Here is a 27,427-nt window from a genome sequence, read left to right as displayed (position 1 = left end):
AACCACGTTGATTGTCATTAATTATATAATCCTTTAATTATTTATTAATCTGCATAAGAATTGCCACACTGGGTCAGACCAACAGTCCATGCAGCCCAGTGTCCTGTCTTCTGATGGGAGCCAGTGCCAGACACTTCAAAGAAAATGAACAGAAAGGGGCAATTATTGAGTGGTCTATCCCTCGTTGTCCACTCCTAGCTTCTACAAGTCAGAGGCTAGGGACTCCCAGAGCATGGGGTTGCATCCCTGACCATCCTGGCTAATAGACATTGATGGACCGATCCTCCATGAACATATCTAATTCTTTTTTGAACCTTTTGAATACTTTTGGCCTTCACAATATCCCCTGGCAACAAGTTCCACAAATGTACTGCGTTGTGTGAAGAAGTACTTCCTTGTTTGTTTAAACTGGCTGCCTATTAATTTCACTGGTGACGCATGGTTCTTGTGCTATGTGATGCAGTAAATAACACTTGCCTATTCACTTTCTCCATACCATTAATTTTATAGACCTCTGTCATATCACCATTACTCATTATTTTCTAAACAGAACAGTCCCAGACTTTAATCTCTCCTCAAATGAAGCTATTTGATCCCCTTAATAATTTTTGCAGTCCTTCTCTGTACCTTTTCCAGTTCTAAGGTATCTTTTTTGAAGTGGGACAACCAGAACTGCACACAGAATACTAAGTGTGCGTGTACCATGGATTTATAGTGGCTCTATGATTTTTTGTCTTATTATTTCTCTCTTTCCTAATGGTTCCAAACATTCTGTTAGCTTTTTTGACTGCCATACTAACAGATGTTTTCAAAGAACTAGCCACGATGACTTCAAGATCTTGTTCTTGAATGGTAACAGCTAATTTAGACCCCATTATTTTATATGTATAGTTGGGATTATGTTTTCCAATATGCATTACTTTGCATTTATCAACACTGAATTTCATCTATCACTTTGTTGCCCAGTCACACAGCTTAGTGAGATCCCTTTGTCAATGGTGGCAGTGAGCTTTGGACTTAACTATATTGAGTAATTTGGTATCTGCAAAATTTGCTACTTCACTGTTTACCCCATTTCCCAGATAATTTATGAATATGTTGAACAGTGCTGGTCTCAGTACAGATCTTTGGAGGATGCCACCAACTATCTCTCTCCATTATGAAAAGAGACCACTTATTCCTAGGCTTTTTTTCCTATCTTTTAACCAGTTACTGATCTATGAGAGGACCTTCCCTCTTATCCCATGACTGCCTACTTTGCTGCAGAGCCTTTGGTGTGGGCCCTTCTCAAAGGCTTTCTGAAAGTCCAAGTACACTATATTGACTGGATCACTCGTCCACATGCTTGTTGACACCCTCAAAGAATTCTAATAGGTTGGTGAGGCATGATTTCCCTTTACAAAAGCCATGTTTACTCTTCTCCAATATACCATGTTCAGCTATAGGTCTGATAATTCTGTCTTTACTATAGTTTCAATCAATCTGCCTGGTACTGAAATTAGGTTTCTTTTTAGGAAATTAGGATCCTTGTTTAAATATCAGCCTTACATTAGCTTTCCTCCAGTCATCTGGTTCAGAGGCTGATTTCAGTGATAGGTTACATATCAGGGTAATTACGGATTACCATTAGTAATTCTGCAATTTCATATCCGAGTTTCTCCAGAAATCTTGGATGAATACTATCCAGTAATGGTAATTTACTACTATTTAAGTTCTCAGTTTGTTCCAAAACTTCCTCTGCTGACTGCTCAGGTTTGGGATTCTCCCTCATATCCTCTGCAATGAAGACTTATCTAGTCCTGTATCAGCTACTTTTTTTTTTTTTTTTTGGCCTGGGGTTAATTTCAGGCCGACAAACCTATAATTACCCAGGTTATCCCATTTTTAAATACTGATACACAACATTAGCTTGGTTCCAGCCTTCTGAAACTTCCCCAGCATCCCAAAACTTATTAAAAAGCAATTAGAAAGCAACATGGCCAGCTCTTTTAAAACTCTGTATTGTGAACTGTCTATCAGGAAAGAGACAGCTACAACACTGTAAGCAATTATCTTTATTGTAAGTTTATTTTAGCAAACCTGTTCTATTAAACCATGTATTCCTTTCTTTATTATGGCTATAGTAAATTTGTTTGTCTTTCTTCATTTATAGAGTTGGCCAAAAAAATGGGAAAAATTTTTACAAAAATGTTCATGAAAAATTTGTCCATTTTACCCACCAAAAAATTTCAAAATTTGAAAAGTTTGCATCAGCTCTGTAGGTAGTTGTAAAAATTGTTCAGTGGTTTGCAGAATGGGGAGGCAGAAGGGGTTTGATAAAAATATAATACTGCCTGTCAAAAAATTCAACATTAGAAATATTACATTTTATGTAAAACATAACATTTTCAAAAATGTTTTTAAAAATCACCACTAGAAAACAACCAAAGTAGAAAACATGGTTCTGTGACCCTTTGCTGGGAAAATAAAACAAGAATTATAGATGGATACTGGTGCACACCCGAACTCAGGCTCACTGACAGCATTCCAGGCTCCAGGGCAGAACAGTCAATGGCCCCTAGAAAGGGATGGCTGAGGTCCAAGCAGGCTTCTGCCAGAAGTTTTTACTTATTTATTACGTGCCATGCAGGTTCCCAGGCAGCTGAGGAGCTGGTATCTACTACTCAGCTTCCCAGGTCCCATGAATTCCCCAGGGAGATCACTAATGAACCCAGGAAGCTGAGTAACAAATACCGCCTCCTCAGCCACCTTCATGGCACATAATAAATAAGCTCGGCTCAGGGGAGAGGCAGAAAACGAGAGCGGTGAGGGCCTCGGGGGAAGTGGGTACGTGGAGGAGAGGTGGAAACATAGCTATCCTCCCATCTGCCCAAGCCCTTTTAAATCGCCAGGCCCCTGGGCAATTGCCGCCCTGCTCCCAGATGGCAGGTCTGCCCGAACCAAAAGTCCAGTTACCGTAGGGCAGAGCAGGGGGAGGTGCCATGTCATTAGCCTGCGCCAGCCCCTGCTCAGCTGGGGCCACCTTCTATCTACATGCAGGCTCCTTGAGACAATCCAGTGAGAGACGGGGTAGGGGAGGAGAGGCAAGGGAGGGGGAAGAGGAGCAAGCAATGGGGTCCAGGCCCTGGGGGAGGAAGAGATGGAGAAAGGGGAGGGTGGGGAGAAGCAGGGCAGGAGCAGGGTCTCGGAGGTCTGGTTACCAACCATTAGAAAGGTAGCAACCCCGCTGGGCCTTTTTATAGCCTTCTCTTCTGGAACTTTTGGACCCAACTGTGGTTGAATGCCCCTTTATGGCTTTATTATTAATGATTCCAGAGCTGGTGAGCTTAGCAAGAGACTCCTACCATGTAGCTCTGCAATGACAATTCAGGAGCCAGAACCCTGAATTTGCTAACAATTTAGATGTGTGAAACATTTAAAAAGGCCCCCACCAGATGTAAACAATATAAGAAATATGGAATATATAATATCTTTGTAGGCCTCATTTCAATTATATTAAACCTCTTCCATGCACAGGTCTTATTTCATGTACAGAAAGAAAGAGGAACCGTTCAGAAATCTCTCCTTTTATAAACACACTGTCACAGTAGTTGACCTCAGCACAAGAAAGAATATCTTGTTTGTCTAGCCAACAAAATGTTCTGTAACATTGTTACTACTGTGCTCTTGCAAAGGCTTCTGTGAAAGATGCAAAATCCCAACAGTGAAATGAAGTTCTCAAATGAAGTTTGAGACACTATTGTGAAACTTTTTTTTGTTAACATTGAAAACGGGAAACAATTCAACAACTCACCTGGTGGTTTTGATTCATTCAGGGTTCAAGCAGGCACTCAGCGCAGAGCATGAAAATCAAGTTCATGGCTTATAGCTTTGTTGTTACTTAAGGGCAAGCATAATGGTCTCAGCATAACAAGGCTAAGCAAAGTCTGTTCTCAGTTGAAATCAATACGGTTAACAATATATGTTACAATCTATGCAACAAGACAGAATTTGGCCCATTTTCTCCACATATCCTTAGATCAAATCTTTGCTTTTTTTTCAGTTTTTTTTGAGTGAACATAGTGATCCTTTTCTGCTCAGGAAAGTGAGAGGCAGGCACCTGTTGCTAGAACCGGGCACAGTGATAGGCAGCTGCTATGCAAACTTCTTTACCAAAGTTTTTACACCCTGACCTGCAACCGCAAATGTGAGTCTCTCATGAGCACAGACTGAGGATCACTAGACTGTGACCAACTGGGGACTACCTTTGTGGCACGCACTAAAACCAGCAAACTCACTTCATCTGTAACCCAAACCCACTATGAATTGAGGGCTCTGTATGTGATACTACACTCCATCCATATTCTCCTTCTCTCTGCCGAGGCTAAAATACACAATAATAATCACAGATAAAGGAATATCTCTGCTGCTTCTGATCACCAATATCAAACAGCAGCTGATCTATTTATCTTAGGTACATGTATGGCTCCCATTGCCACAGTATCTAAAGCACCTCACATCTTTAACGTATTTATCCTCACAACACACCTGTGAGGTAGGGAAGCATTGTCATCCCATTCAACTGATGGAAAACTGAGGCAGAGAGAGACTGAGTGACTTGGTCAAGATCATATAGGAAATCTGTGGCAGAGCAGGGACTTGAATCCAGGTCCTCTCTCACACTCAGGTCCACTCTCACACTAGCACCCTAACCACTGGATTATCTCCCTCTATTTATGACATGAGCTGAACAAATTTCTGCATACACAGAAGAAAAGCTCAAACACTAAATTATTTCATCATGCTCCATAAGAGTAGATGCTCCACTTCTTACTTCCTGCAGCTCAATGTGCATCTAAGCCCCCTGGGATACATGCTATTTTCCATCAGGGTGTAGGAATTTTAGTAAGAAAAGTGTCAAGCAAACAGCATGGGAAAAGCAAAGGGTCAATTGCATTCTTTTCCCCGTTTCCCAAGCATCGCAGAAGCTTCTTCACAAGGTCTTGTACCCCACTATGCAGAGCACGTTCCCCTCAGATCCAGGCTGATTTTTGACAGGAGATCCACCTAGGAATTATTACTGGTTGGAGTAGCAGTAATTGCCCCAGAGCTGCTACAGACCACTCTCCCTTTCCCTACCAGAAGGACTCCTTTTTTAGTGAATTGTCAGCAAAAATCACAGGGCGGAATGCTGTCACAGGGGTCTGAGGAGTTGTGTGGAGGCCCTGACTCTCTGTGTTATGCTTCTTCCCTCTAGCTTTATGAATTTAGCGGACAGGACTCTCTCTGCAGGTTCCACAGGGTGGAGAGGATCTGCGCCCAAACACAATGAGGAGGCCTTGAATGTACACAGGAAAATCTGCTTAGGGGAGCGCACGGTCCATCATCTTATTATATTGCACTTAGAGCTGGTCAAACAATGGGGGGGGGAGGAACCACAACATAATCAGAACATTTTTAAGTCACTTTCATCTGTAGCTTTTGAAAAGGAACAGATTTTCACTGGCAACTTTTTTCAGAAATACTTAATTGAAATTTTCCTCTGTTTGAATTTTTTTAGTTTTTTCATTATAGATTTTCCTCTTCTACTTTTTTCCTTCAATCCCTCCACTTTTGTCCTTTTTCCCCCCCTCTTTCTTCTAACTTACCAATGGAAAGGGAAGGAAAAAAGAGGGAGAAAACAGGGGTGGGGAGTGGCCATAAAACTGAGTATATTTATCATAGAATCACAGAAATGTAGGGCAGGAAGGGACCTCAAGAAGTCATCAAGTCCATCCCTCTATGCTGTGACAGGACCAAGTAAACCTAGACTATCCTCGACAGGGGTTTGTCCAACCTGGTCTCAAAAACCTCCAACAATGGGGATTTCACAACCTCTGTTGTGAGAGTTGCAGAGTTTAACTACCCTTATAGTTGGAAAGATTTCCCTAATACGTAACCTAACTCTCCCTTGCTGCAGATTAAACCCTTTAATTCTTGACCTACCTTCAGTGGACATGGAGAACAATTAATCTCAGTCCTCTTTATAACAGCCATTAACACATTTGAAGACTGTTATCAAGTCTCCTCCTCAGTTTTCTTTCTTCAAAACTAAACATGCCCAGTTTTTTTTAACTTTTCCTCATAGCTCAGGTTTTCTAAACCTTTTTATCATTTTTGTTGTTTTCCTCTGGACTTTCTCCAATTTGGCCACATGCCTCCTAAAGTGTGGCATCCAGAATTGGATCCAGTACTCCAGATGAGGCCTCATCCATGCTGAGCAGAGGAAACAGTTACTTCCCCCCATGTCTTACATATGACACTGCCGTTAATACACCCAGAACAACATTAGCTTTTTTCACAGCTGCATAACTTTGTTGGCTCATATTCACTTTGTGATCCTCTATAACCTTAAGATCCTCTTCAGCAGTACTCCCCTCTAGCCAGTTGTTCCCCATTTTGTAATTGTGCCTTTCATTTTTCCTTCTTATGTCAAGTACTATACACTTGTCTTTACTGAATTTCATCTTGTTGAATTCAGACCAATTTGACAATTTGTCAAGGTTGTTTTGAATTCTAATCCTGTCCTCCAAAGTGCCTGCGACCCCTCCCAGCTTGATGTCATCTGCAAATGTCATAAGCATGCTCTTCAGTCCATTATCCAAGTCATTAATGAAAATATTGAATACATCCAGACCCATGACTGACCCTTGTGAGCCCGCATTAGATATGCCCTCCCAGTTTGACAATGAACCATTGCTAACTTCTGCATATAGTCTGTCTACCAGTTGTGCACCCACCTTATAGTAATTTCATCTAAACCACATTTCCTCTCCCCCCCATTTTCCTTGGGAAAATTTTTTTTTTATTTTAACCAAACATTATTCATTAAAATTTCCCAGTTTAAAAAAGATAATTTTTTTATTAAGAAAAAAAAGTTTTATTCAGAAAATGGTGCACAGCTCAACTCGTGATCTCCAGTACTCTTTTATTCTAGTGCTACAAAATGTTGCCGCCCTAGCCCGAGACATCTAACATTACAGCAGAGACATGTTATTTTCAATACTAAGTCTAAGGATTAAACTATATTAAACAGTGAGCTGTTCTGTCATACTTCAACAAATGCTGAACCGCTAGAGTATATTTAAAATAAACTCAGAGATTCTTGGCATCAACCTGCTTTTAAAAAAATAAATACTTGAATCACTTTCCATGTCCACACTTATACCATCTTCAAATAGACCTTTTTTAAAAACAAAAAAACCAAACTTTTTGGAACTAAAATTATGAACAGTAATAGAAAAATCAGATTCTCAGGGCTCAGTTTTAGTAGTGCCCAAGCAGTAAAAGATCATTTCCACCCTAAAAACATGCATCTTATTAATCTCACCAGCCTCAGAATCTCTCTGTAGTCAGCCTCATCTTCCCTTCCTCAGATCCATTCTTTCTGTGTCTCTTCCTTCTGTTGCTCTTGTCCTAATTTAGGGACAGATTCTCTCCTCAATTACACCAGTTTAATGCCATTGAATTCAATAGGAGCCGATTAATGTAAACTAAAGGCTAAATTCTGCTTTAGGACCTGATCCTGCAAACATTTATGTGCACGCTTAACTTTAGACCTATGTGTAGTCCTATTAACTTGAATGGGACTACTCACAAGCATAAAGTTAAGCACTTGTCACAGTTCCAAAGTGAGCTATGCTTTAGACCCCTTACAGTCCCTCTCGAGAGCTCCCTCAGAGAATAGGTTTTGCTACCTTCAACCCCCTCAAGATGGAACCACATGGACTTACCCTCTTTCAAGGGTTGTGGTGGATTCTCCATCACTGACAAATTTTAAATCAAGATTGGATGTTTTTCTTAAAGATCTGCTCTAGGAATGATTTTGGGGAAGTTTTACGGCCTATGTTATACAGGAGGCCAGAGGAGATTATCACATTTGTCCCTTCTGGCCTTAGAATCTATGAATCTAGATTGAATCTAGACTGGATCTTCAGGCTGCAGCCCCTCTGTTTACCTACCATGTAAACTCACCAAGCCCAATGGTATTTGTACACCCTTTTCCTCTGGAGACTGAGACAGTGGCTGATTAAAGTGACCCCAAAACAGCTGCTTCTTCTAAATAAAGCATTAATTATTAATTAACCTAAAAGTACATACCATCCAGAGCAAAGGGATACAACAATAAAGACGAATACACATATTCCCCTAAACCTTAATCTTTCCTTGCAGGCTTTGGCAAACTCCATTCAGCCAAGTTACCACCATCTTTGGGTTGGAACAAGCAGACTGTCCTGCAGCAGCATGCTTTCTGGATCTCAGAATGCAGACGTCAGAATGCACTCACACTCCTTGGGCAGCTACCAGCAACTCATTCAGCCCCACCTTTTCTTGCCTAGACCAGCATCATTTAAGGCTTAAATATCACCTTTGATTCTAGATTCAGATCTGGGAAGAGCAAACCTTGCCAGCCTGATTAAAGCTAGGTAGTGGCATTCCCCAATTAACAGCTTCCTTTTTATTTCCCTCCCACATTCTCCCCAACATGCTTAAGTATTTACAGGATTAGAGCCTTAGATTGTAAACTCTTCATAGCAGGGACAACAGGTGCGATTCTCCTCTTTCTTATGCTGGTGTAAATTAGGACAAAGAGGAATAGTAAAGTAAAATATGGAATATACAAAAATAGCACCATGATTCAAACTGCTTGACAAGGCATTTGTGCTATTGGAACTCATGGGTTTCACTGAAAGAAGCTCAATATACCTCACTAAAAGCCATTCTGAAGTTGTTTGCCCTCCCTCCTGTCCTAGGAAACAACAGACCTGTTCACCCACCGTGAGAGACACACATAAGAACCCACTGACATGCCCCTCCCCCTTTGTTCTTAGTTTTTCCCTGGTCATGAGCAAGCCATCCTCCTCTCACTAGCAGAGTGTGAGGGGGTTTAACAAGCATGCAGCACTACACTGTTGGATCTATTAAGTCTGGCAGAATCTGTTTATTTAAAATGAAAATAATAGCCCCCCCCACCCCATGTATTGTTTCCCACCCCTTTATGCTACCAGAAACTAGACAGATCTGCACACCACAGAATGCCCTTATTGTATGGGGATTCCCTGAGCATGGATGGTCAGGGTAATGACCCTATGCCATGATTCAGCACAGTCTCTGCTGAAGGGCCATGCTAGCAGCATGTCCTGGGGAAAGAAGGAAGTGTGAACAGATGGAAGATGTAGCTAGAATGCTCTGTACTTCAGTCACTCTGATTACCAGACAGTTCCTTGGAAATCACAGCAGCGAAGGCATCAGTCAGAGCAGTCAGTGGAGATGCATTAGCTTATGCCCAGGGTCAAATGGGACTCCTTGCAGCTCAAGAGTCCAGGAGGGGCAACAGCAGTGCCCCACGCCCTCTTCCAAGCTGCACTGGGGCTGACAAGAACGGCGGGTGGGGAGGAAGGGGGGACAATTGGTTTGAGTTCATGAGAACCCCTAAAACATCTGTGTAAATAAAATGAAATAAGAGGAAGTGAGGTCCCAGAGCACATGATGTACTGAGGTCCCAAATTTCTCTTGCCAGGCCTGCTGCACCAAGTTCAGCCCAGAGTTGGGGCCAAAAATCTCTGACTCTTATGGCTGCAATGTTCTGAATGTGCAGTGCTGAACCGGCAGACAAGTGATAGTTGAGTGCCAAACACACCACAGTTCCTGGGGGCTGGGTACAGAGAAAGACAGACCTAACAGAGGAATTATGACTTGGCAGTGGGGCAGGGGTAGTACAAGGAAGTAGTCAGGACACTGCTACTACATAAACCCACAAGCCTAACTCCCTAGGTAGTGATTAAACAAAGGCCCCAGCTGTCACTTCAGCCCATGGAGGTGAGCTGCAGAACAGCCATGCAGCCACTCCACACCAGTCTGCTGAGTTGGAGAAAGGATTCTTTTTCCCCTGAATCCTCTTCGCTACTCTGAGGGAGAGTTTTGGCTTGTGGGCAGAATTCTGGAATGTGTATAGCAGTTAAGTAGCACCACTTTGCCTCTCAATCTGACCCCTGACTGAGATCTACGTCTGCTGGCACCCATGCTGATAGGTTCATTTAAAACACATCAGCCTTACAGCATATACAAATATAAATGACTAAACTATGCATGATATGTGAATGACAGGGGGTGGGAGGTGTCTCCATTATGAAGTAAGTTTACACCATTTTGATTAAGATTACACACTCAATTAAGAACGGCCAACCTGGCTCAGACCAATGCTCTACCTAGCCCAGTATCCTATCTTCTGACTGTGGCCAATGCCAGGTGCTTCAGAGGAAATAAATAGAACAGGTAATCATCAAGTGATCCATCCTATCAGCCATTCCCAGCCTCTGGCAAACAGCAATCCCTGCCTATACTGGCTAATAGCCGTTGATGGACCTGTCTCCATGACTTTATCTGGTTCTTTTTTTTTTTAAACCACATTATAGCCTTGGCCTTCACAACATACTCTGGCAAGGAGTTCCACAGGTTGACTGTGTGTTGTGTGAAGAAATACTTCCTTTTGTTCATTTTAAATCTGCTGCCTATTAATTTCATTTGGTGACCCCTAGTTTTCCTAGACTTCCTTATTTACTTTCTCCACACTAGTCATGATTTCTATCATATCCCCTCTTAGTCATCTCTTTCCCAAGCTGAAAAGTCCTAGTCTTATTAAGCTCTCCTCATGTGGAAGATTTTTCCATACCATAAACATTTTAGTTGCCCTTTTCAATACCTTTCCCACTTCCAATATTTTTTTTTTATATATTCTCCCCTCTCCTGTATAATGTCACATAAAATCTATTTGATTGTTCTCTGGGGCAGGTGGTTATAAGTTTATAATTTCTGTCTTTTTGTTTTCAGCTTTAAATTAGGTTTTCAGTCTGTTTTATCTTTATAGGATTGAACTAAGTTCATAGAACTGCTTAGATCATATCACGTATGCAGTGTTGTTGTAGCTGCATTGGTCCCAGGACATTCTGGATATATCATGTCATGGGATGCTTATAATTTTCAAATATATTTAATTTAATAAGCTTGACAACAAAGAAAAAAACAACAACAGACAAGTAATATATTAAGGGTCCTTATACACAATATATCCTGCCTCTGCACTAACCAGTCCTCTGCAGGACCCATGGCAATTTATTATCTATTCCTTCACTTCTTCTACAGCCCTGACTGGTATATATGTATAATGTCATATCCAATTCCAGAAATCAAAGTTTCTCATAAATTCCCAAGTAATTTCCCATCTATCTTGTACTTTCATAAAATTCTGACTCTTCGAGGAGTCTTTCCACCAACTTAATTTCTGCTCTGCTTTAAATCCTGAGTAAGTACTTTGCCTTGATGATAATCACACCTAAAATAATTACGGTCACAGCTATTTTAACTAGTACTTGTTCTATTGCCTCGGATAATTTAAAAACAGTTAAATGGAGTGTAAATAAACAATGAAGCCTCTTTTCTGGAAAATGGCAACAGACTCAATTGTACTATGAATTACAAAATGAACTGTATAATAAACAAATCCGGAAATCATCAGCAAATTAAGAAAATAGTTTACTGTTCCTGCTCTTGACATCTGTTGCTACGTGCTATTGCTGACAACAGAAATATGTTGCTGTCTGGCATTTGGGTACTGAAACTTCTGATTCGGTTTAATATCTAATTTTAAAAAATTAATATATGCATTAACAAATCAGCACTCCAAGTCAGAAAAACCTACTGTTTGCAAAGATATAGACATAAGCTAGCTTGCTAGACAAGTTAGAATGTTGAAGCATGAAAAAGGCATGCAACTGCCAATCATGTTACACCCTGCATTTAATTTCACTTCATCTATTCAATGACATATCCAGAATGTCTCAAAAACATACACTTAGCGGCACCAATTTTTCATTTGACTAAGCTCTGTGAATTCATGTGAAGAAGCCCTATCGTGGAATGCATCCATTTCCCTTTTTACCTGTTATTTTTCTCCTCTCTTAGATCTTCAGCCCCTAGTATTTTTATACAGTGCTTACAGAAAGTTTCAATCAAGGTTTTATATAGCTCATCAGCATTTTAATACCATTATTACCACTGTCCACAGCTCAGAGCCATCTGTGCTTTAAAAGAATACATTTTATTCATTATTGTGTACAGTAACGTCCCACTCAATCTCTGGATTTAACTGTAGTCACAAATCCCACCATCTGTACTGCAGTGGTTTCCTACTGTACAGCTGCAGTATTAGCTTCTTTCCTAAATAAAATGCAACACACATGGTCTCAATCTTTTAAAACTGCACTAAAAATAGTTACACTTATGTCATAACTCTCCTGCACACACTTCCAAATGAAAGCGCTCTTCTTTTAAATGAATGTTAAAATTAAAGGGATTGTAGGCCTGTAAAACTGTGTTTAAGAGATCTAAATTAACATTCTGAGATCCCTAGACTACCAGAGGCTGGCTTTGCCCCTATGAAAAGAGCACTATGTCGCTCTTAAAAGATCACTCTTGCTCCTTCTGACGTGTGGAGCAATGTTGACAGATTCTAGAGGGAATCACATCTTGTGCTCCTGAGCCGAAGGAAGGATTGGTGAGATATGGACCCTTTATTGAGAAGAGTAAAGAGAAGGAAATTGTGGACCCTTGAAGTGCTCCTCACAACATACACCCTTGCAAAAATGAAGCAAACTCTTTTAAGATGGCAAGGTTAGTTTAGTTTACAGTTAATAATCTGCAGGATATTCTGGGTGCACCTACAGTAGGCAAGGAAGTAACCGTTTTCCAGCAACGGTGCACCTATACCTGTGCCAGTGACAATATATGCATTAGTGTAGACTGGGCTCAAGTGTTTTGACCACCCTGCAATGAAAGTCACACACTGGAACAAATGCCTGCTTACACTGTTGTTAGCTCTTGTGCAGTTTCACTATTTCTAGAAAATGGACACAAAACTGTGTGTAAAGTCCCCAGAACAAAGGCAGTATGTCTTACCTCAGTGCTGTCAAAAATATGATCTTCTATCAACAGATCTCAAAACAGAAGACGCTCTTACATAAACAACATCAGGGTTCTGAGTTAAGAGCAGAGAGGGCCCCTCTGTATCTCCCTGCTTGCATCAATTTATAAAGTCATTTTGGCACAGCTTTTGAGCCTCAATGAACAGAAATCTAATCGGAGCATTTAATCCACACCACCAGCACTCCAAACAAGAGGGAAATGGAACAGGCAGAGGTCATCAGAAGGGCTAAACATCATTTCACTTTGGCATTTCCAAAAACTCTAGTTTCAACTATTTTATTTCCCCAAGAACTATGAAATTGCTCCAGATTTTCAAATATTAAAAACTTTCATACTTACTACCCCAGGGGGAGGCGGGTGTATTACAATCGGCAGAGTGCACTGAACAATTTACACACACAAACTCACTGAACCCTACAACCCAACCCCCATTCCCATCCCAGGTAGCGCTGCCCTCAAGTCTGGTTTCTTGCTCTTTCTCGCCTGACTACACTTGCTCCCCAGGCAGGGCTGCGAACGGACTGTAGCAAACTCGGTCTCGAACGACTCACCTACGTACGGCAGGATGTGCTGCTGCTGCTGCTGCTGGCGGCTCCCAAGGAAGCAGCGGCGGTGCCGCTCTCTGCGTCTGCGATCGCTACACCAGGACTCCTCCGACCTCCGGCCGCAGCACACACACCACAGGACCTAGGGCCGGCTGGATTCCGGGCAGCAGCCAAACTTGAGCGGGCCGGGGACAGCGGCTACCGATGGTGGCCATGGGGGGCGGGACTAGGAGCCGGCGCAGCCTCCGGTTGCTTTCGGATCGTTCGGTACGTGCCGGCTTCTGCGAACGGCGCCGCCTAGGCCGGAGCGGGGCTGCCCCGATCTCCCGCGCCGAGAACGGGCGAGTCACACACGTGGGGAGGCGCCGCCCCCCCCAGCGCACCGTGCTGCTGCTGCGCCCTGCAGGAGGGAGGCGGCCGGGCTCAGCCGCGGGGTCCCGGCCAAGAGCAGCGCCCGTCCCGCGGGTGACCTGCCTGCCTCCCCCAGCCAGAGCAGCCTCCTCTAGAGAGCAGCAGCAGGTGGGCGGCAGCAGAGAACCGCCACGGCGGGGCCCTCCCCGGCGGCTACAGAGACCCCCCGCAGCCCGCCCCCGGGGCCCTCAGCCAGGAGCAGGTACATCCGGCGTGCTGCACGCGGCCGCCCCGCTCCCCCGCAGCTCCGGACTAGGACTAGGACCAGACCGAGAGACTAGCGTCCTGGACTGCTAGGGCGAGCAACAGCTGCAGCGCCCGGACGAGATCTGGTGCGTGCCGCTTCCTGGCCTGCTGCTCGTCTCTGCTGGGGCTGGGTGGATGGCCGAGGTGTGCGACAAACCAGTCCCAGCTCGCCCCTTGTTCCCGAGACACTTGGTGCTGGAGCTGTGGGGCAGGCTTGACCCAACTCCCCCCAGCATAGCCCAGGCGGAGGGGCTCGCTCACCGGATTCGTTTGGAGCAGAGATGGGCCCAGAACTGGACGGGGGGAGACATCGGAAATTTGAAGTTTGCATGTTGCAGGGTTCAAAACAGACCCGTTTTTCATACTCCCCTCGCCGCCAACATTTTTTGTTTGTTTTTTTTTTTTTAATTAAAAATGTGATTTAAATGGTTAGCAGAACTGTTGGATTCCCAAAACCAGGTTTTTGGTGAACAAAAATGTCTACAGCAATTAGCAATATACATTATTTAAAATGCTTATGAGAGGGTTCGCACAGCAATTTGGAAAAATTCACAGATTCTTGGTGAAAAAATGTGGTTAAATAAAAAGGCCATTTAAAATATATTTATATTATAAAATATTTTCATTCAAGAAATATCGACTAGCTCTACTCCCAACATTTGCAGGTCCTCTGGTCCCCTTTGTTGGTTTGGACCCATCTCTAATTATAAGGCAAGTCTTTAAAATACCCCATTGTTCTCTGAAATAAATTTGCTTCTATCATATCCACATCGAATAAATCATTGGCACTATTTGGTTTCCTTATTGCCAGAGAGGCTACGGAGTGATTGGGCCTGGAGAATGAACTATCCTTTCCATTTCCAAGGTACTCCTTTCACCCCAGGCTCCAATTTTGCAAAATACTTACATCTGTACTTAACCTTACACCGGTGAGTAGTCTTTGCAGGCAATGGGAGTGCTCACCTGCTTAAAGTTAACCATGTGCACGTTTGCTGGATCAAGGCCTTAGGGAGGAAACCTTTTCTTCTGCTGCAACTGTTCAGTGAATAGGACTCTAGTAGGCTATCAATCAGACACCTTTCATAAGCACTACATTAACAAAAATTAAGAAGAAAAGTCAAATTTTGATGCACAGGCACATACATTTAGGCTTATGAGATTTTTTTTTTAAATAATTTCAATGGATAAGATAAATGTTTTAAAGCTTTTTTTATGTTTATCAATTTAAGTTTTCACGGTTATACTAAATAATGGGGGGGGGATCAGACAATGGGAGGTCAGACAATTATTTAATGAGAGTGGTGTCTCAAATTTTGCCTCCCACAGCTCCAATTCCTCTGCTGTGGCTCATACAGTGAAATTAGCAAGGTTGTGGTCAGTTTCAAGGCTGTTTTTCAGAGAGTAGCAGCCCAGACAGACACCAGAACTATTCAGAGGAGATGAGACAAAATTAGCTACTCCCCTCCCCACCATAAGCAGCCAGGAGGAAGGATAGAGTGAAAGGGACAACCATTCAACTTAGAAAGAAAGAGAGAGCTGCTTTCCCTAATAGGTGGGGTGAGGAATTCAAATATATCAGATATCTAATAGCCAGAGGCTGATATGAAAGATGGAGCCATAAACTGAACAGCACCCCAAATAGAAATCCTATCTCCCTCCTCATCACCAGCCAGGAATAGCAGTGAGACTAGGCTAAGGCTGTGCTACAGTTCATTTATGGGGCCCTCCATTATCTTTCCTATCACCTCTGGCTCGTATGCTTAATCCTCTGGCTAGTAGATGCTTTTTCAAGCTCTGATGCAGGGTTTTATAGGCCAAAATAAATGCTTTGAATGACACCTACACCTGCAATGATTTAACAGACTCATTTTCTTTGGTTTTCAGTAACTTCCCTCTCCCCCCTTCTCTTTCCAGTACATCTATACTTAAGTGTTAAGGTTTTTTGCTACAGGTAAAGTGAGAGAAAAACAGAAGCAATCATCTTTATAGCTGGCAAACAATTTGAAAATTTAAATTCAAGAGCCTATATGAGCAGAGAGAGAGAATCTATTTAATCTAACCAATCTATCTAGGTGTTTATACTGTGTTTATCAGTATAGTATCAATGTAGTGTCTGATCATCCCAGAACACAGCAAATTAGCCAGTTAAAGTAAAGAAGTTTGGAATTCACTGTATTAAGAAATAACTCTACAGATATACAAAATTGCAGAACTAGCATACAGGCCTGTGCATACGATACTATTATTTTTTGAGAAATAACCCATGATTGGTTATACTCACATTCCTGCACTTTGGCTGTGACAATTTTATTTCATTTTTATTTATTTTTCAATTTTATTTATTATTCTGTTTTTAAAAATTAACAATCAGTCTAATTCATCATTACCAAAAGATATCAATGGCTTTGAAAAGTAATTATTTTTCTTGTAGTCACCAATTTAACAATGTACAAGAATGCAATGATGTTAATATTATGTTATTCCTAAGATATAGTGGAGAGATACGCAGGTCAAAACAAACAGGGCCAAATTCTGCTGTCAGTGGCAACAGTGTAAATCTGCAGTAACTCCATCGATGCGTTACTTTTCACTTATACTGCTGTAACTCATAACAGAATGTGGTGTTTATGAACAATATGCAAGAAAAAGTTCATGGTGGACAGTGAATTCGTTTAATGGGGAGAAGCATTGTTATAAAAATTAGTTTTATTGCTGATAAGAAGAGAACAAATGACTCTCTCATATGAGACAGGAAGTGCAGCACAGTGGAGCTGCAACTATTTTTCAGATTCTGCCTTTGCAGCAAAAGAACACTTCAAAGGTGATTTTGCTGTTTACTTCCTGTTCTTTCCTCTTTCTTGTTGCTATTACATTTATCTACCTCACAAACAAAGTTTCTGTATATCCACTCTAATACAGTGAAATGTTACAACAATACTAAATAGCACCATTATTCTACAAAACACATTATTGTATTCTTTTGGTCATAGGATGCTCACAAAGAACAGGAGGCAGTTATTGTTGTATCATCTTCTTTTCATTATAACAAAAGAGCTTATGTTGCTATTTCTGGTTTATTTGATAAAAATCTGCTTAATAAATGTTTAAGGGCCTGATCCAACCCCTATTGAAGTCAATGGGAGTTTTTCCATAGATATCAATAGGCTTTGGATAAAGCACTAAATTCTTATCTAATGACATCTTATTCTTCTGGTTCTATTTATATATTGTTCCAGCTACTCCTATAAGCAGAATTAGAATGATGCCCTTTATCACAGTGTACGTTTGCATGCTCTATATTTTGCAAGAACACATAACAGAATTAGTTTATAATTGTCTTCACAATCAAGGAGAGTTCTGATAATACAGACCACAAGTAAAGAGTCATAAAAGAGCTGAACTATTGTCACAGAATAGGTATGTTGCTTTTATATTTTTGGACACATTTTACATTTTCTGATTTATCCCCCACTCCCTATAAATGCATTTTAAAATGACTTGCCAATGAACATACCAATATTTTAGGGTTTTCCTTTTGTTCAGAAGTTGCTGCTGCTGTTATGCTATCATCTAGATCAGGGGTTCTCAACCTTTTTCTTTCTGAGGTCCTCCCAACATGCTATAAAAACTCGAGGGCCCAACAGGGGCATGGCCTCAGGTCCCCAGCTGTTGGGTAGGGTGTGCCCCGTGGGGCAGATGGGTCTTTAGACTTGTGGGGACACTGGGCTTCAGCCCTGCAGGGGACACCAAGGCTCTGGGCTTCAGCCGTGGGGTCCCGCAGACGCCCCTGAGTGGCTATGGACCCATTTGAGAACCGCTGATCTAGATTACATTTTATTTAGATGTGCATGAGAATGTGACTAGATAATTTAATATGTTCGCCCCATTGTTCAAATGTATGGATGGTGTAGAGCTTGATTTAATTTACCTGGTTTTCTGAAGAACAATAACCAGAAAACAAATTATTTCCTTCCACTTGGGAGCCCTTCTGACTGTTTCCAGGCTGCACCAGTTACCTGCCTTCACTGTGTTATTCCCAGCTAAAGAGAGACTGCCTAACCAGACTTGCTTCGCTTCTCTTCTAAGAAATGGTACACATTGTAATTGCTACAGTTATGTTACCACACAGTTCTTCCTAAGCAAGCCTATTTTATTCTTACGGTAAAAGCATGACAGAGAAAGCCCATGAAGAACAATAAAAAAACTACACAGATGCTAATGAGCTTACCTAAGACTGTTTCTCTTGAACATGGATTCTAAAAGGAGCAGTCTTTCAAAACTCTACCCTAAAGTTTGCCTATGGTTTCAAGTTCATCTCAGTCTTTGCTGAGAACAAGAACCTAGGGGCCTTAGTACATCAAAGTCCTTCTAACCCTTCCCTAAGGATTGGGCCCTGGATCAGAATAAAAACCCAGAGTCAGTTCACCACCATGTTATTTTTCCCAACATCCTTTCTTTATTTGCTGGTCTCTAGAAAATCCATTCTGAACCTTTGAAGAGGCCATTCATAGCTAATAAGCCAGACAATGGGTCCCCTTCCCATGGCAAAGCATCAAAAGGCTGGTAACCAGAGGAATTAAATGACATACTACCTCCTCCTAGAGAAATTACATACCATCTGACTATAACACATAAAGAACAAGTTAATTTTTAATACAATAGACCTCAAAAGTATTAAGCTTAATTCAGAAAACCAGTATACTGTATATCTGTCCCACTAGATACACAATTTGCAGTGAAGACAAAATATATTTACTTCCTTCTAGCCAAATTACTTTAATGGATTTAAAATGAAGGTAATTAAATCTACATGTAAATAATATTTAGGATGCAACTAATCAACAAAACTACCAATTTCAAAGTGAAAGGTGTCAATCCATCCTTAGGCTATGCCACTGTGCCTTTAAATATATATCATGCCAGTTTCTCTTTTTAATCCAACAGCATTTTTCTCATTAGTCAGTCAATCAGCTCATTTGCCAGGGGCCTGATTTTCTTAAGATGTGTCTTCACTGATGGCAGCAAATTCGCCGCCATTAGATCCATTTATCTGGATCGATTGAGTGGAAGTGAAGACTTGCTCAGTCGATCCGCAAGTCGATTCAATAAAACCACCTTCGAAAAAAGAGTAACGCTGCATCGATGGGTATGTATTTCCTGTTGGCGTAGCATAGTGGAGACAGCATGCAGAACAGAATGTAGGAAGTCAGTGTACGTTACACAAGCCACTCTACCTAGCTTGCATAACTCCCGTCAGCTGCTTCCAAATTTGCTAGTAAGTATAGACCAGGCCTTAGATGATGAGCTATTGCAATTTCCATTGACTACCTGGAATTGCAGGTGCTCATCACATCTAAAGATCAGGGTCATTATACTCAGCTGTAGTGCTTTTGGGAGCCAGCTCTCACTACAACCAGTTAGGATTTTTCTTGTGCTCTTGTTCAGATCACAAACATTTTGATAGTGGCCTTAATAATTATTTCTGGAGAAAATGTCAGACAGTTCCTAGATATTGCACCCCTCCACTTAATACAATACTTTCAGCATTGATCTCAGTGGTGAGGATTCATTTTCCATTCATGTATTCCACTTCTGTGCATGTATTTTAACTTCAGATTTATTATGTCTCTCACAATTTTGTACTACCTGAGGGATGGGAGATGAAGACAGCTGTGAGAAAGATTTCTAGTTTAGTAATGTCTGTTGAAATACATGATCATAAAAATCTAGGGCTGGAAGGAAACTTGAGAGGTCATCTAGTCCATCCCACCCGTACTGAAGTAGGATCTTGTATACCTAGACTATCCCTTACATGTGTTTGTCTAACCTGTTCAGAAATCTGGGACAGAGAATTAGACAAATTAACTGTCTGAGTAATCAGTCTTGAACCTTCCTTTCATCAGTTTTTTTCTCTTTAGCGCCGCCTTCTTCTTAATTTCAGTTCTGTTTTCTCCCTCCCCACCCCCCCCAAATATGTAAGAGGAGGTTAAGTAAAACCTCTGGAAATAAGTAACAGCTGAGTGACTGTTATCTCAGTCCTATAAAGAATGGCTTTGTTCCTGTGATGTTGGGCAATTTCAGAGACATCTGGGAAAGAAGTAGTGGATTTTACATCACTGAGAAGGCAAAAGGAAGTATTTCCTTGCATTTATCAAAAGGAATTTAAAATACAAAGTTGTTAGGCACATGCACCTTTTCAAATGTAATTACACAAATCATAACTGACAAAGTCATCGAAAAGCATCTCCCTTCTCCAGTACTGAAATGTCATCCTTTTTTCTTCCACCCATTCTACCAATAATAATGACCAACCCTTATGAATGCTGTACCTAGCTCATTCACGCAGGGAATGAGCTCTGCTATCATACTCCACATGGGGAGAGACATGGTCTCTCATATAGTTAGGACTCAAGGCGTGTAAGACTTTATAAGTCCACATCTATATTCTTTTAATATAAATCCCAGGCAAAAACTAGGTTATGTAACACATCATACATGTGTATATACAAATTAATATTTACATGAATGGCTCTGGTACCAGGAGTACCAGAATTTTGTGAGCTGTTCAGAAGACATTGTCTGGGCTTGTTGAGCCTGTCAGTTGGACCCTGGAAGCAGACAAAGAGAGGAGAACTGACTAATGTAGCGGTAGAGTTAGAGAGGAAGAGAAACTCATTGTGGGTCAAAAGAGGGCCTGATTAGATTTGAAGGAGATTGTACACATATGCTGGTCCCCTCCTAGGCAATTCTCACACCGAGTGGGCCCTGCAAATGCTTAGACTGTTATTCACCTGACAAGAACAGGATGTGGGTAGTTCGCTAGAATGGCTTTTGTCCTCATGCAACTTTTGCCTTTCATATGTAACAGAAAACTGGTTTAGGCATCTGGCATTTCACAAACCTACTTAAAATTTTAACTAACTCAGAGGACATAAGTCGCTCTCCTTTGGGTTCTTACTAGTATCAGTCAAGCATTATAATGCATTTCAAAACAAAAGACAATTCATGTGAGACTTCCTGGAGAATGACTCAGCTGCTGAATGATTTCCGTTCACATAAAAATAATACACTTAATATACTATGATCACATTGAGTGGTGGCAGAATGATAGTCTAGATCATCTCCTGCATTACAGCCAGGAGCATGCTGCTCTGCTAGTGCAGAGCTGCCTTGAAACCCATTAACACCTAGCCTCTGGAGGATCTTCTCCCTATAAAGGAATCCTCTGGTAGTGTACAGCTGCCACAGCAGCTCCTACACCATCTGTCTACCGAAGCATGATTGAGGAAAATGAGGTAGGGCCAGGATTTCCTGGCTGCCCTAACATCCCATTCAGGTTGCTCTAACTTGCACCGTAGAACTGGCCCAGTGCAGAGCGGCTTCAGGATTGGTAAAGAAGTAGAAGCACTTTTGCACATACAATACATCTTTCATAATTGAATTTGCCTATTCTTTTATATTGTAATAAATACTTTCAATAAACTTATGGGAGTAGAGGTGGGTAGGTAGAGAGGATGGAACCAGACACTGTTAGCAAACGTCAATCTCAGAACCAAAGCAAAGTTAAATAGTTTAAAATACATGGTTTACTACCATTTGGGAATCCCAAGACAGTCAAAGGATCTAAGACACCGTTTTGTCCACAAAGAGAAAAGCAAGAGTGGAAAGTAAGCAAGGGTTTAGGGGCTTTTCCTTAGGGGCAGCATGAAACACAATAGCTGCACCTTTAATTTTTTAAAGAATCTTTTATCTTTATTTTGATAGCATCCTAAGTAATGTTTCCGGTAATTCTTGGATAAATAATATTAAAGTGTTAGGTTTAAATTTTAAAAACTGGAAATAACTTTTAACGAAGAACTAAAAGGACTAAAAGGAGAGGCCAATGTATAAATAAATATTTAAGGAAGGAAGAATAATGGGTGAGCAATTAATAAAACTGGGACTTTTCAGCTTGGAAAAGAGATGACTAAGGGGGAATATGATAGAGGTCTATAAAATCATGACTGGTGTGGAGAGAGTAACTAAAGAAGTGTTATTTACTCCTTATTTTAACACACAAACTAGGGCTCACCAAATTAAATTATTAGGCAGCACGTTTAAAATGAACAAAAGGAAGTATTTCTTCACACAACGCAGTTAACCTATAGAACACCTTGCCAGAGGATGTTGTTAAGGCCAAGACTATAATAGGGTTCAAAAAAGAATTATCATGGATAGGCCCATCAATGGCTATTAGCCAGGGTAGGCAAGGATTGCTGTTTGCAAGAGGCTGGGAATGGCTGATAGGATGGATCACTTGATGATTACCTGTTCTGTTTATTCTGTCTGAAGCACCTGGCATTGGCCACTATTGGAAGACAGGATACTGGGCTAGATGGACTGTTGGTCTGAGCCAGTATGGCTGTTCTTATGTTTTATTTTTCCATTTGAAACATGCTGCCAAGGACTACCAGAATGTGATAATTAGGAGCCCAAATACAGATGTTGCAGTTACAGGCATCAGTCTTAAGTCACAACTGCCAGTCAATTTGCTTTTCATCACTGGTGTTGGGAATCAAAGCCACATTATTGATTTGAAAAGTCACTTCAGCTCTAGACCAGAAGGTCTGTACCTCCTTTATGGGATTGCATACATTCACAGGATGTGATTCTACAAGTACCTTGGATGGGAAGGGAAAGAAGAAAGGCATTTGCTCTCTAGCCTTTGAGTGAAGAGTTCCTTGATGCTTTTACAGACCTTGGGAAAGACTTCACACTTCAAGACTTAACATGCCCTGTGTTTGAGAAATGTGTGTGCCTTACGTATGGCCACATTTCATCACAGGATATCAGTTATGCCTGCCTCGTACAAGGTGTTCTGTCTAACATCATCTTACCTGCCTGAACAGAGCATCCCACCAATATGTGATGCTCTGCACCAACACAGCAAGTGGGCAACACTCTTGTTAACAGGATGCAGGCTCCTTTCACTGTTGGCCATGGTTGGCATTTAGAAAACAAAGCACTTTCTATCACCTGGATGACAATAATTCCAGCTCCAGATAGTATGCTGCAGATAGTGCATTGTGCTTACAAACATGTTAAATGTCAGACACCGGGGAAGTGTTCCTGTCTTGCTGCTGAACTTTTCTGCACAGGCTTGTGTATGGGTCAGAAGTGTGAAAACAAGAGTGACTTTGAGGAGCAGGATACGATGACTGTCAGACTGGCAAATAGAAATATTTTTTACTCAGGGACTAAGCACTACAGTGCAATAAAAATACACAGTTCAAAATGAACACTCGATTTCTAAAAGAAATGAAAATTCTGATTTATATCAATAATTACATCAATTCCTACCAGTCCAGATAAGCTGTCACTTACAAATATTTGATAAGTGTCATCCCTTTTCAGTGCCGTTGTTAAGAATGATATGCTGATTGGCAGGGAAAATACTAATATTTTAAGTATTTACATAGAAAATGCATTGGATGGATTATATTGATCATTTCAGGTAGTTCGGCTGATGTACAAACATTTTCTCTTGAGGGTAAATGATAATGTAGAAAGGGCTACAGTGAAAGGTGAGTATTGCCAAGAAAAACAAATTATGGGGATGAGCTATACTTACTACCAAGAGATAGACATGGTAATTTATTGCACATATCTGTTAGACTGATGATTGTAGAAAATACTGATGGATTAAAATCCAGTAGGGCAAGAATTTTTATTTCTTTAACATAACTTAGTGTCCCTAAAAAAATAGAAGAATTTTCACGATTTGCAATATTTTTTTTCCTGTGTATGATTTTGAAGTTCTTCATTAATATTTTCCCTGTAAAGGCTGAGATTAGCCAAAAATAATTGAAATGTATAGGGAAGTATATTAAAGGCAGGACTGAATGGATTGAAGTTATGGACAAGAACCCTTTGTCTCTATGGTGTCAAAATTGGTAACTTTAGTTGTGCTCTGACAGAAGACTTCAGGATTTCTTGCAAAGAACTTTTAATACAAGGTCTCTCTCTCACATTATTGGCTATATAAATCTGCAGAGAGTAAGTAGTGCCCCTGTTGCTAAAACAAAACTCATTTTCTAAGCACAGAGTATCAGCTAAATCGTTCAATCCACCATGAATTTGGGTTTTTTCTGCAGGTTGTTTTGAGATTACATTTACATCTGGAGAATTTCATATTTTTAAAAAATTCAGATAGGTCAGAAAATTCCAGTTTTATTGAAGTTAGATAATTGTGATCCCACTATCTGATACTCACATGGCACACATCACTCTGTGTTTTCATTAGTATTAGCTCAGATGATCAGCATCTGAGTCTAAGCACCTGAGTTAATTTAGCTTTGCAATGTGGCTGCTGACACAGGGGCTATCTCCAAATTATTGTGTCCTTATGGGTGCTGTACTCACCCACAGGAGTTGTTAAACCATTCTGTGATTGGTGAATGGTGGGAGAATTTCTGTCCTTTTATCTTCCTCTAATAGAATTTACTTCCCTCTGGACTTAATCCTGGGGCTCATGAAAATACTTCATAAGAGGAAATTCAGATTTTGGCCTAGGTCAGATTTCAACAGATAGCAAGTTTGTTTGACTTGCTTTAATCCCCCCCAAATGGATAACCCTACTCTTCTAAAAACATCTGGAAGCCCACTCCCATTTCAAGTTAAACAATAAACACTGAGCTCAACTGGCATTATACTTAGCATACTTGCAGGAACAAATATAAATATGTCACAGAGTAGTTTTATAGTTTTTTTGGACTTTAGAGTTGCCTCCATTTCTCGTGATAAACTATTTTGTATCAACAGAAAAACAAATTAATAGGTTTCCCAATATCCACAGTCATCTGTACAAACAAATGGACTTGTGGTACGCTGGATTTATCAGACTAATAAAGGGGAACATTTGGTAGGAGCCTCTTACTAACAGTATTGACAATATTTACCTGTGGTCTAATTAAGTATTAAAAAATCCACCAATCCCCTAAATCAACTCAGGAACTAGCAGTTTATATCTGGTCACTTTATCCTGTATCTAGAATTGAGAGGGATTCTGAAGACTGTTTGGCTTTTGATAAGTTTTTCCTTTGACACAAAGTTTACCAGCCCTCCTAAATTACCTCACAGAGGGCAGAAAGTTAGAATTATAGTATTAAAGAGGCAGTATTCAAGGGACAAAGACCTCCAGCCTCTTTGCATCTAAATTATAGATGGTAAACAGGAAACTATATTTGGAAGTGATTCTGCATTCACAAAAATCTAGATGGCCCTGAAGATAAAAGCAGCCCCAAAATGTAGTCCAACATGCTTACCAGACTAAAGGCTACTTGATTATTCAGTCCATCATGAATCTAGGTTTTTTCCTCAGGTTGTGTTGGAATTAGGTTGAAACCTGAAGAGTTTCAAATTTTTTAAAACTTCAGATAGTCAAAATTCTAATATCACTGAAGTTAAAACATTCTGTTCCCACTATCTCATAGGGCTCACATCGTGATTAGATAGGAGCACCCACTGTATCTAATCAATGGCTCTTTTTAGTAGCACTAGAAATTCAAGAAGTGTACAGTCTTTGGTTGTGAAGTCAAATCTATCTTCATTCCTGTTCCTTTCCAAAATATTTAGTAGAAACAGGTGTAAATCATAACAATGCATTTGTAATACCAAACTGTAGGAGATACTTTTATCAATTGGTTACATGACTAGACAATCATCTTAGAAACATCTTTTAGAACTGCTGATTATATGTGTAGGTTATAAATTTAAGAGTTCTGTGACAGTCCAAAGCAAAATGTGTTTTGGACAAGTGTTACAGCAGTAAATAGATGTAAATTACAATTACACATCGGAATTGCCATACAGAATTAGACTAGTGATCCATTTAGTTCAGTATCCTGTCTCCAGCAATGGACTCGTACCAGTTGCAAGAAATCTTTTATGGAACCATATGAAATTTGTCCATATGAGAAACTTCTTAACCATCACTTAATAATTGTCTTGAAGCATAAGGGCTTATATATATTATTTTATCCTATCTACTGTAATTATTTATGATGATAATGTTTAGGTCTAATCCTTTTCTGAAACTGAGCAAGCACTTGATCTCTCTGTCTCAGACTTATAGACTTTCAGGCCAGAAGAGACCACCATGATCATCTAGTCTGACCTCCTGCACATCAAAGGTCACAGAATTTCACCCTCCCACCCCACTCCTGTATTAGGCCCATAACTTTTGGCTGAGTTATGGAAGTCTACAAATCTTGATTTAATTACTTCATTTTACCAAGAATCCACCATTTATTCTAATTCAAATCAGTGACAAGTGACCCATGCCCCACGTGGCAGAGGGAAGGCAAAAAACCTTCAACTTCTCTGTCAGTCAGACCTGGGAGGGAAATTCCTTCCCAGCCACAAATATGGTGATCAGCTAGACCCTGGCATGTGGGTGAGACCCTCAAACCAGACAACTGGGAAAGAATTCACTATAGCAACTCAGAGCTCTCCCTCTATTGTCCCAGCTCCAGCTGTCATATTCTTAGTATTTTTGTCCCATTTTTTTAGTCAGCTGAACATGTCATTTGCTTCTTTTTTTTAAAAAAAAAGCTGCATTGAGCAGAGATTCACTGAGCCAACTAAAATGACTCCCACTAAGGATCCAGAACTTTTAATCTTTCGCCATGTTGAAAATTGACTGATTATTCCTATTCTGTTTTCTGTGTTTCACTCTGTGGCCATAATTCCTTCTAGGATTTGGATTTTAATTATTATGCAGAGTAGGAATTTCTGTTTTTCAGTGAAGCTCCTCATTGGTCTACATTTGAAGCATCCTCCATATTCATTATTGCAGCCTCTTTAAAACAACATTCTATGAATGAGATCCATTTGAAGGCTGTGTCCGACTACAATCATTTGAATTAAAACGTAATGAGGTAGTTTAAATGATACTTTTAACAAATATGTTCTGTTGCAATTCTCATATAAGCTCCACCCTCTAGTGTGTATGTTTTGTTTGGTTAACTCCGTGGTTCCCAACCCGTGGCCCACGGACCAAAAATGGGACACGTGTCTTTCACAATGGCCCACCGCTCCCTCCCACTGGCTGCAGAAGGGAGCTGCTGTCTAAGGACCCACGCAGAGTGCCTTGCCACAGCACTACAAGACTGGGGCAGCAGGCTCCTTGCTGTAGCCAAGGGGACGGGAGATCAGTGCTCCCTTTCCCCATCTCCAGCAGAAAGTAT

General features: G+C 40.8%; 1 protein-coding gene across 8 annotated transcripts in view; it reads right to left on the bottom strand.

The window, feature by feature from the left end:
- TBC1D1 (TBC1 domain family member 1) overlaps positions 1 to 14,227 on the bottom strand; it is a 183,583-nt gene extending 169,356 nt beyond the window's left edge. For all 8 annotated transcript variants that reach the window (XR_010920441.1, XM_067551539.1, XM_067551543.1 and 5 more), the window contains exon 1: positions 13,551 to 14,227. The gene's annotated coding sequence lies outside the window, so the exon portion shown is untranslated. The remainder of the gene's footprint in view (positions 1 to 13,550) is intronic.
- Between the last annotated feature and the right edge of the window lie 13,200 nt (positions 14,228 to 27,427).

This window comes from Emydura macquarii, unplaced genomic scaffold, assembly GCF_026122565.2.
Source record: "Emydura macquarii macquarii isolate MOO-44397 ecotype Brisbane River unplaced genomic scaffold, CSIRO-AGI_Emac_v2 contig_1353, whole genome shotgun sequence".
NCBI lineage: Eukaryota > Metazoa > Chordata > Testudines > Chelidae > Emydura > Emydura macquarii.
Note: the sequence above shows the minus strand (reverse complement) of the source record. Positions and strands in the feature narration are given on the sequence as shown.